The following is a 10,847-nucleotide window of genomic DNA, read 5'->3' on the forward strand; positions in this document are numbered from 1 at the left end:
TTGATCTACTGACCCATGTATCTGCTCCCTTGGCTATAAAATAAGTAGACAAGGCCCATGAGATATTTTCAAAAAGTATAAACACCTCAACTTAGCAGTTAGAGCCCTTGGATTCACATCCTGCATCTGTCACTTAAGCTGCCTTAATTTTAATTTTCTGAGGGTCAGAATGAGAGAGTTGAGCTAGAGGACCTCTGAAGTCTCTACCAGCTTCAGGTCTATGATCCCATGATCCTAGGAAAGAAGGAGGAACAGGAAAGGTAAGTCATTCTGTGATCATCAAGTAAGTCTGCAGCGCCAAGATTTCTGAAAAGCAAAAAGGGATCTCAAAGAAACTGGACCACAAGGAAATGGCCAGAATAATGTATTGACTCAATGCCCCTAGGCTCATCCTTGCCATCCTCACCCTCCAACCCAGAATTTTCAATGTCCATGACAATTCAATTAAAATCAACAAGCATTTATTAAGCACTTTCTGTGTATAAGACAAACACAGGACAATTTAAAAAAAAATAGTTCTTGAAGAAATTTACATTCTATGAGGACAGAGGGACAGGATGGTGGAAGAAAGGTGCTTAGTAAGCACCTACTATGTGCTATGCACTATGTGCTTTACAAATATTATCTCTTTTGATCCTCACAACAGCCTGGGAAGTAGATGTTATTTTTGGAGGGAAATGAGTGGTGCTGAGGCCAATGTGCATATATTTTGCAGGACTGTTGTTGTGGGGGCACTAAGGGAGGCAGAGTAGAACTCTCTTGGCTCTTCTCTTTCAACCCTTCTCCAAGGGAATCTTTCATTCCTGCCAGGAGGTTAGGCCTGGAGGTCACTCTCTGGACTAAAATTATACCCATCTGCTCCCTGAAATATCTTTAGTTTGAGGATATAACTTGGTTCCATCTAACTTCTGATCACTATGTCATTTTGGGGAGAAGGGGGAACCCAAACTCTACATTCAAGACTTGACCCCTTTCTCATAAATATCAATTCCATAATGAGCAAGCAAAGAGAACAGCAAAGAAAACTCATTTGTCCAAATCATAACAAAACAGAAATCAGAAAAGGTATTCATAGGAGAATATGCACCAAGCAATATAGAGAAGTTCTCCCATTGAGAGTGAAATAACTCAGCCAGCCAAGAGAATGTCATAGGTTGAACCTAAGAGAAAACTCCCTGATCTGTCTAGCTGGAGACATGTTTGCTCATCTCACATCTTCCCAGAGTCCTTTCCTTCAGTCACCTGCAGTGGTGTTGGTCTCTTCCATCTTCTCTCTTGAAGCTGGAAGCCAAAAGCACCTGATGCAATTCAGTCCTTGAAGAGTCCTAAAGAAAACTGGTGTTCCAAGTGTTCCAAATGGGACTGGCCCTGAAGAGTCCCAAAGAGGACCTCAAAGGAGACTCTTGTATGGAGAGTCCCAAAAGGGATTCCCAAGGATTGGAGCTGTCTCACCTCTTGCCAACTTCCCTCTTCCCCCTCACTCAAGGCAGGTCATTCACCTTCACTAATAAGAAGAAAGTCCTCTACTTACGGACTTGAGGGAGGGGTTACATCATTGTTGCCATTTTGCAACTGAATTGACTAAGGTAGACAGAGGTGAAGTGATATGCCCAAAGTCAAACAGCTACTGTTTGAGGCAGATTTGAAGTCATGTCTTCCTTACTCCAGGTCTTGAACTCATTCTACTATGTCACCTAGCTGCCTGGGGAATAGGAGTTATGTACAGAAAAAAATAGAAACCATGCCAAGAAAAAAGGAGACAAAAGAAGTAAAAGAAAATATACACAAAGACACAGCTAGGTGGTATGGCAATGGATAAAGAGTATCAAGTTTTAAGTCAGGAAGACTAATCTTCATGAACTCAAATCTGATCTCAGACACTTCCTAGCTGTATGACCCTGGGCAAGTCATTGACTGTGTTTTCCTCAGTTTCCTTATATGCAAAATGAGAGGAAGAAGGAAATGTCAAACCACTCCAGTTTTGTTGCCAAGAAAACCCTAAATGGGGTCACAGAGAGTCAAACATGACTAAAACAAGTGAATGAAAACATACCAAGTCAATATAAAGGAATTTCTGAGTAAGGAAAGAGCATACTACCTGCTAGAGGCCATCTTGGAAGGTCTTCTCTCAAAGATGGTAGTTGAAGTGAGAAGGGTAAGACCTCATTGCTGAAAAGCTGGGTCTGAAAGAAACCACGTGGGCAGAGACAAAGCAAAGATAGGAGGGAGTTATGCCTCCTGTCTCTGAGCTCTTGTTGCTCCTGGTCTATGGAGGTTTTGCTACTGGATTGTGGGTGGGATTGACTGAGTCAGGGAGGAAGGGTGTCCTGGGACAGTTGCACTGATAGCACCTTCTCCTGCCCCCTCTCAGGGTCCCTCTGAAGAGGTTCAAGTCCATGAAGAAGGTGATGAAGGAAAAGGGGGTGCTGGGTGACTTCTTAAAGAAATGCAAACTTGACCTTCCACCAAGTACTTCCAACAGTTTGCTCTTGGCTATGAGCCCCGCACCAATTATATGGATGTGAGTGAGCATCTTCTCTCTTCAGGGTAAAGGCTTACTCTGCTCTCCTGGGGCCCTTGGGATCCTAAACTCAGAGTATGCCAATCAACTATGATGAGCATCTGCTGGGGGGGAGGGCCCTGTATGAAAGAAAAAAGGGGACATGCTGTCCACCTTCAAGAAACTCTCAGTTTGACAGAGAGGGACAAAGTCCTTGCCTGGAAGGATCTTCTATTTTAAAGTGATTGACCATGCTGAGACACAAGATGGGCCTTGCCATGTTCTTGCATTGGCAGGTAACACAAGGATAAATTTGAATAGCTAAGGAACAGTGTGGATGACAATATCAGGAACCATAGATCTTGGGAGGGTAGGGTACTTGGTCAAATCCAATATAATGAAACTAAATAGGGAGAAATGGAAAGTCTGAGACAGGATAAAAAAAAATTCAACCTTTCATTGGAGCTATCACAAAATGCCTCCTGAGTCAATCAGGTTTCCCCTCCCCAGAATTGTTCATTCCAAGTCTAGATGACCATGTGTCAGGTGCTTTATAGAAAGCATCTTTCAGCAATAGGTTGGACTGAATGGTCCCTGGAGGCCTTTGCATTCTTGAGTTTCTGTGACTCCATGGTTGGCCGATGAAGAAGGAGGCAGGTTTAAAGGATAGAATGCACTTGGGCCCACAGCCCAGGCTTGCTAGAGGCTGCTAGACCTTAGGTGGACAGGGGATTATCTGTGAGGACAGGACAATTAGTATTTCTTAAGCAATTACTACATGTCAGGCACAGGACAGGTCTCTGCAGTATGTTGACCCAACCTTCCTCCCTAGATGTCCTATTATGGGGAAATCAGCATTGGAACCCCAGCCCAGAACTTCCTGGTTCTCTTTGACACTAGTTCCTCCAGCCTGTGGGTGAACTCCCTCTATTGCCAGAGCGAGGTCTGCAGTGAGTACCCCAGCGGGAGGAGGAGTGCGGGGACAGGGAAAAAGAAAGGAAGGGGAAAAGTGGTCAATTACAGAAAATATGGCACCTATCTCAAAGGAGGCAAGGAAGGACTGCTAGGTGAAATTGCGGTCAGAATGGACTAGCAATTTTTTCAGTCACATGGGACACCAAAGCAGAGCTGAGAAGAATAACCTTTATCTCATTGTATTCCACTCCAACCTACACATTTTTATGATGCAACTACTGTGTATCTATGGGAGGGAATGCAAGGGAAGTGTAAGACTTGGAAATGGCTCTGTCATCTTTCTTGGTAAACAGGACATACATAGACCTGCTCTAGCCCTGGTGAATATCCTTGGGTTTAGGTCACTGGAGATCTAGTTACTGGGCAGAAAAAGAAAGGTGAAGAGAAACCAGCTGAGAGTCAATGAAAGGTGTGATGAGACATGATGGCATGAGATGGGGTAGAGGACATAAATAGTTAGAAGCTGCAGCCCACTGTCAGGGAAGGTGGTAGTGGATCAAACCTTCCAAACTTTAGCTCACCCCAGTTCCCAACGTTTCCGTATAGATCTTGGAAAGCCTCAATGCCAATCCTGCTTCTGCTCCTTTGTGACCATGTGACCACCAGCAGGTTGTCCTTACTGCCCCAAAGCATCTCTTTAAGACTCTCAATCAGTAGATCAGCTAGGATGCATTAAGTGCCTACCGTGTGCTAGGCTCTTTTCTAAGTGCTGCATATCTAAGACTGTAATTTTCACGTAATTTTCACACTGTGAGGGTGACAGACTCGCAGAATCACAGGTATGGGACCCCCCAAAAAGCAATGTCATTATGTGTCAGATTTGGAGTTAGCAACAGTAAGTGTTGGAGGAGTTTGGGGGAGAAGGAGCTCCCAATGGGCTAGCAGTGCTCAGGCAAGCTTTCATATGGGAATCAACACTTGAACTGGGTCCTGAAGATGGATTTTGATTCTTGGAGACAGAGCTGGGGAAGACCTTAGGGGTTAAATGGAAAAGAGAATAAAGGGCATGCTTCAAGGTTACAGACATGAAAATTCCACTCAGAAAAGAACAGACATGAAAGGGAAAAATCTGTGGCAGTATTTCTCAGCGTGCTCCTCTGCCCTCTCCCTCTGACCCTCTCTGGCTCCCCTGAGGGACCTACCTCTCCCCTCCAGTATGTCAAATTTTCACTGCCCCAGGCTGAGGGCTGGAGGTGAATAAGTGATTTCATGTTAGGGCCATCAGAGAGAGTGGTAGTGATAATAATGATCAGCCATGTGATATCAGACTTTAACGCTGACAAATTTATAGCCACTACATAAAATGGGGAGTAGAGTACACGTATTATCACCATTTTATAGATGGGGAAACTGAAGCTTTAAAAGGTTATATGACTTTTTCAGAGTCATGTGACTCCTGAGTACCACAGATGAGACTTGGACCCAGATCTTCTGATGCCATGAATGTTCTTTCCATTGCATTACAATGCAGAGAAGTGGGAAATATAGTGATGAGATCCAGAGTTATTGGCACCTGCTGATCCTCTACATGCTCTACATCTTCTTTTTGTGTGAACAGCCACTCATCCCCAGTTCAACCCCAGTGACTTTTCCACCATCTCCAGAAGTGAATAGACCTTCTCTATTCAGTATGGAACAGGGATCCTGACTGGAGTCTTTGGCTATGACACTGTGGCAGTGAGTGGCAATGGGGGACATGTGGTAAAGGGGAGTGCATGAGTGGACCAGGGGAACCCGGTACAGCTATGGGGCTTGGACACCTGGGAGCAAGAACATGTGGGAGTCCATTTGCCAGAGGCAATAGGGGGAACCTAAGATTCTTGTTAAGTTTGTGGAGAGAGTGGCCATAGATGAGAGGAATCTCTGCCTCCCTGGATTTCAGCCTCTTCCTTCTGTAGTGAGTTTAGTATGATTTCAGGAGCCTTAAGGAACATGAGGCATGTGGCGAGGAGGATCAAAGTATGAATCATGCTGGCCCTGTGAAGCAAAGGCCCTAAGTCTCCATAGGTACTATTTCTACTCTAACGCCTCCCCACCCCAAGAGCTACATCAGGACAGAGTCTGAGTGGCCTATGACCCTCTCATCACTTGTCTCATTAAGGTGGGGAGATTAAACTCATTCCTAGGTCTGGGAAAAAGTTATCTGCCTATGGCCTCCTTCTGAACCACCCTTTCTTTATGGACTTCTCCCCCACCCCCATAGATCCAGGGCATCTCTATCACCAACCAGGAGTTTGGCCTGAGTGAGACTGAGCCTGGCAGCAATTTTGTGTATGCCAGTTTTGATGGGATCCTGGGCCTGGCCTATCCTGCCATCAGCTCTGGTGGGGCCACCACTGTCATGCAGGGCTTACAGCAGGAGGACCTGCCCGTCTTTGCCTTCTACCTTAGTGGGTAGGTAACTTGGCTTAATTCTTCCTCTGCCTCCTCAGCCACCTCCTGATCTTGTCTGGTCTCCTGCTCTCCAGCAGAGAAATTCTCCATGCGAGACCTTCTTAACCTCAGCTTTATGAATATATATATGTGTATATATATATATATATATATATATATATATATATATATATATATATATATATATATACATAAGTATATGTACATATGTGTATGGATATACATATATAAATGTTTTTCAATATGATAACTTTATTTTGTAATCTTATGAATTTTATTTTATTCATTTAAAAATATGATTCTGTGAAACGGGTCACAGGGTTCACCAGATCTCCAAAGGGATCTGTGACACACAAAATAAAAAGGTTAAGGACCGCTCCTCTCTGGCTCTTTCCTTTCCTTTCTTCTCATCTCCCAATAGGAAAATTGATGAATTCTTTTGTATTTATTAAACACCAGCCATGTGGGTTGTATGGGGTTGGGGATGGGTCAGGGAGGGGAGGGGAGAGGATATAGGGAAGGTAAGAGGTGATCTCTGCCCTCAAGGGGCTTATTATAAGGGTTTAGTTGATAGGAGTTGGTTAGTTTCTGGATCAATTTGATAAGCTTAGGCAGGTGAGGGTGATAGTGAGAAGACTGACCTAGCTGGCAAGTCTAGTGTCTGTTGGGGAACCGTGGATCATGACTTTGATAGCCAGGTCGGGGAACTTTGGAAGACCAGGCAGAGATTTGCAATCACAATTCTTCCCTTTTTTCCAGTCTATATTCACAAACTCTGAGGGATATAGAGCCAAGAGAAACTACAGAGAGCATTGTCCTTATCATCAGTTTAGTATTGGAAAGAATCTTGGAGGTTGCCTAATCCAACCTTCTTTTACAGATAAAGCAACTAGATAGGGAAAGAGGAAGGACCTGAGATTTCATTGGTATAGGGAATTCTCACTTAGGAAGCTCTCTGCCAGTGAAACGTATCTGGGTGGTTGTTCAATCATGTCTGAGTCTTTGGAGACCCCATGTGGAGTTTTTCCTGGTAAAGATGCTGGAATGGTTGTCCATTTCCTTCTCCAGCTCATTTTACAGATAAGGAAACTGAGGCAAAGAGGGTGAATTGACTTGCTCAAGGGCATACAGATTTTAAGTGTCTCAAAATGATTTTGAACTCAGGAAGATGAGTCTTCCTAACTCCAGTCCCAGCACTCTATACACTGCAGTGCCATCTACCTGCCTCAATGCAGTTTATACCCTTTGGAAATTGCAATGAGAAGTTAAGTGAGTTATTTAAGTTTCACACAAATATTCTATTCAGAGGTGGGTCTAGAATTCCGGCTTGCTGGCCCCGGGAAACCACCTCTCTTTTCTCTCTACCATGCTGCTCTATAGTCCACCAATATTAGCCTTTTTTAAAGGCAATTGGGGTTAAGTGCCTTGCCCAGGGTAACACAGCTAGGAAGTGTCTGAGGTCGTATTTGAACTCAGGTCCTCCTGACTCTAGAGCCAGTAACTTACCCACTGCACCTAGTTGCCCCTCTAATCCTGGAATCATGGGCAATCTCCAGTCATTCTGATGAATACTTGACCACTGGACTCAGGTGGCTCTGGAGGACAAAGTAAGGCTGGCTACACAGCCCTCCTTCACTCAAATCAAAGTCATATCATCATCTGCCTGACATCACTGTCCTTTTCAAGAACAAAGGACAAACACAAAAACCATGCCACTCCTCTAAATCTTCAGAGACCTAGGAGATGTATCTTCCTACTGCCCTTTGGTGACCTCACAGGTCTCAACTCCAAGTCTCACTGACCACTTGGCCCTGGTTGCTAGGAAGGACTTTGACTGGCCTGCTCTTCCTTCATGTGAGAAGTAGAGCAGTGGGGTAAGGTTTGCTGATGAGTAATCAGAGACTGTGGCCTGAGTAAGAACAGTTGTGGGAGGAAGTAGGGAAAGACAAGGACCCTTTTTCCCTTGCCAGTCCCTGCCTATTCCCCAAAGCCAATATTTTCCCTGTATCCTCAGGGATGAGAATTCTGGCAATGGTGATGAAGTCCTTTTTGAGGCATGGACACCAGCCTGTACACTGAGGACATCTACTGGGCCTCTGTCACTGAGGAAGCTTACTGGCAGATTGGCATTAGTGGGTATGTGAGGTGTGGTGGAGAGAGGAGGAGAGGGATTTAGAATGGATACATTAATGAAGATTATTACTTCAGGGTGGAAAAATGGGGGCTCTAGAGGGAAGAGATCTGAAGTCTTAGGAGAAAAGTCATGGTTCCTGTGGGTTGATATCCTGAGTCTTTATATAAAATAGATTTTACCAAAAAAAAAGGATGAGATCAAGTCTAGAGGGACCAACTCTATAATTGGTCTTTAAATAAGAAAGATGAGTAAAGAGAATGGAGGTGTGGGACCCATGCCCCTAATCTGGGAAGGGGCCTGAAATAAGAAATGTTCCATTGTCCCAAATCCTGGCTCAAGGTGGAGGGGATAAGTCCAGTAGATTCAGCTGCTTTAACCTGGTTACTACCAAGATGACCCAGGCTGGAGATTCCTCAACCTTGATTTTTCTCTGAAATGAAAGGAGTGGTGTTTTATTAGCAAAAGACAAATTGAGACTGATGTGGGAGAGAGGTCCTTGAATGCAGGTGAGGGGAGCAAAGGCACATGACCAAGACTTGTTTCTCATCATTGATTGTCTTCCTTCAGGTTCTCCATTGGTGGTGAGTCTACTGGCTGGTGCTCTGATGGTTGCCAAGCTATTGTGGACACTGGCACTTTCCTTCCCAGTGTTCCCCAGGATATGTTCTCTGAGCTGATGCAGTACATTGGAGCTGAGGAGGGTGAAGGAGGTGTAAAGGATCCTCTCTAAGCCTCAGTTTCCTCATCTACATAATGGAGATAATTATACTTGGGTTCAGCATTCACTGGGTTGCTGGAAGGAAAGTACTCAGTAAACTTTAAAGTGCTAAACATACAGAAGCTATCATCATCTCACTGGCTCCCGTCAAAACTCCGCAGCTCTGACCACTGTCTCCGTTCATAAGGATTACATTCAGAGTTAGGAGCCCCTTGGTTGGGGTATGGTTTGATCAACATTCTGGTGCAGGGCTGGTATGGAGAGGGTGGATCACGGAAGGTAAAACATGGGCCAGGAAACTCTATCCTGAACATATTCTAGAAGCTCTGGGGACTCGTGATAGGATGGAGCCCTTAGTACCTCCTCTTGCAGACATATCTTTCTTCCTGTGTCTCAGTCCCCCAGTACTTGGTCAGTTGCAGCAATGTCCAAAGCCTGCCTACCCTCACCTTCAACATCAATGGTGTGGACTTCCCCCTTCCTCCCTCTGCCTACATCCTTCTGGTGAGTCCCCTTCATTACCTTACCTAGGCATTTTAGCCTTCTCAGGGGTGGTCTCTGCGATCAGGGAGAGTAAAGGAGAGAGGAACTACTCTACATCTTGGGTGGGAGGTGAAAATTGAACTATGGGTTAAAGGAGGGACCAGATCACACCCTCATATATACCTTTCTCCCTCTCCTCCAGGTTCCTTGGGATGAAAAAGATGAAAAAACACAGGATTAGGGGAATGGGGGAAACAGATACATCTTCATTACATAAATCATCGAAGATGTAATTTGATAGAATCCTGGACTCTCAGCATGGGAAGGGTCATCAGTGATAATATGGTCCAGCTCCCACACAAAAGTGTCATCTCAGTTACAATATCTCCATGAGGCAGTCTTCCACATCAGCTTGAATACTCTCAGGGATGGGGAGTTCAATGTTTTATGGGGCTGTCTGTTCCATTCTGCAGGTCCTAGGCTTGGGGCCAAGAGCAGAAAGAGATGGTTAGAGGTCAACTTAGCCTTCTCAAATTACTGGATTGGTCCTTCCTCAGGGCATCTTTCCTGACTTGTCTCCTATATCCCATTTTGGAAATTCTCCTGGACTGTAGGGTGAAAGCATAAACATAGATAGGCAAATAAGTAGGGAGCTAGATAGATGGATAGAGAGATAGGTGATAAACAGAACATCTGTTAAATGCTTACTATAGGCCAGACACTGTGCTAAGAAGTTCAACGTGTCTCATGTGATATACTAATGAATCAGTCAATAACAAACATTAAATGATGTGCTCAGCACAGTGTAAGGCACAAGTGTATGCACGTGTGTGTGTGTGTGTGTGTGTGTGTGTGTGTGTGTTGAAAGGATATGAAGAGTTAGAAAATATAATCTGGGCTTTTTTGGATTTTCCAATATATGTGAAAAAGAGGTTGAACAAAGAGAGAAAATAATGGTACCAAGCAGAGAGTTTTCATTTCCCACCCCACCTTCCCATCTCCTTAGTGGCAAGATTAATCCAAGGGAGGGACAGGTCCTTATGAGATGGGGTGGTCACTGAAGGTTTTCTAGAGAAGATTTAGAACTTTTCCTGCCCAGAGGAAGAAGCTGAAGCCTAAGGCAAATATCTCCTGCTCACTGAGTCCCACTTCCAGAGTCAAAGGCAGCTTCCTAGAGGAAGTGGACCTGGTTGATGGACTCCTCTTCTTCTCCCCTCTAGGGTGACAGCACTTACTGTGAGGTGGAGATCATGACCATTTCCCTGACTTCTGAGAGTGGACAGCCCCTCTGGATCCTTGAGGATATTTTCCTGAGGAATTACTACTCTGTCTTTGACCTTGCCAACAACAGGGTGGGCTTCACCAGCCTGGCCTAAGCTCCTCTTCCACCCTAGTTTTATCTCCCTGCCTCTTGAGATTGTCCTCAACTCTTCTTGTCCTACTCCCTCCATTTCTCTCTCTCCTGATGAATTCAGAAGCTTCATTGCAGGGCCTGGGAACCTATAAATAAAAATCATTCTAATCCTTCTTCATTCATTTGTCCATTCATTCAGCATTTATCAAGCCTTTATTGCATGGGAAACCATGTAGAAGGTGTTGGTGCTGGTACCTCCAGAGGTTAGCTATGACATGATCCCAGCTGT

At 44.6% G+C, this 10,847-nt stretch overlaps 1 pseudogene; it reads left to right on the plus strand.

Annotated features, from left to right (window-relative positions):
* The first annotated feature begins 228 nt into the window (after positions 1-228).
* Positions 229-10,580, plus strand: LOC140522776 (gastricsin-like; annotated as a pseudogene).
* The last annotated feature ends 267 nt before the right edge of the window (positions 10,581-10,847 follow it).

Source organism: Notamacropus eugenii, chromosome 2 (genome assembly GCF_028372415.1).
Source record: "Notamacropus eugenii isolate mMacEug1 chromosome 2, mMacEug1.pri_v2, whole genome shotgun sequence".
Taxonomy (NCBI): domain Eukaryota; kingdom Metazoa; phylum Chordata; class Mammalia; order Diprotodontia; family Macropodidae; genus Notamacropus; species Notamacropus eugenii.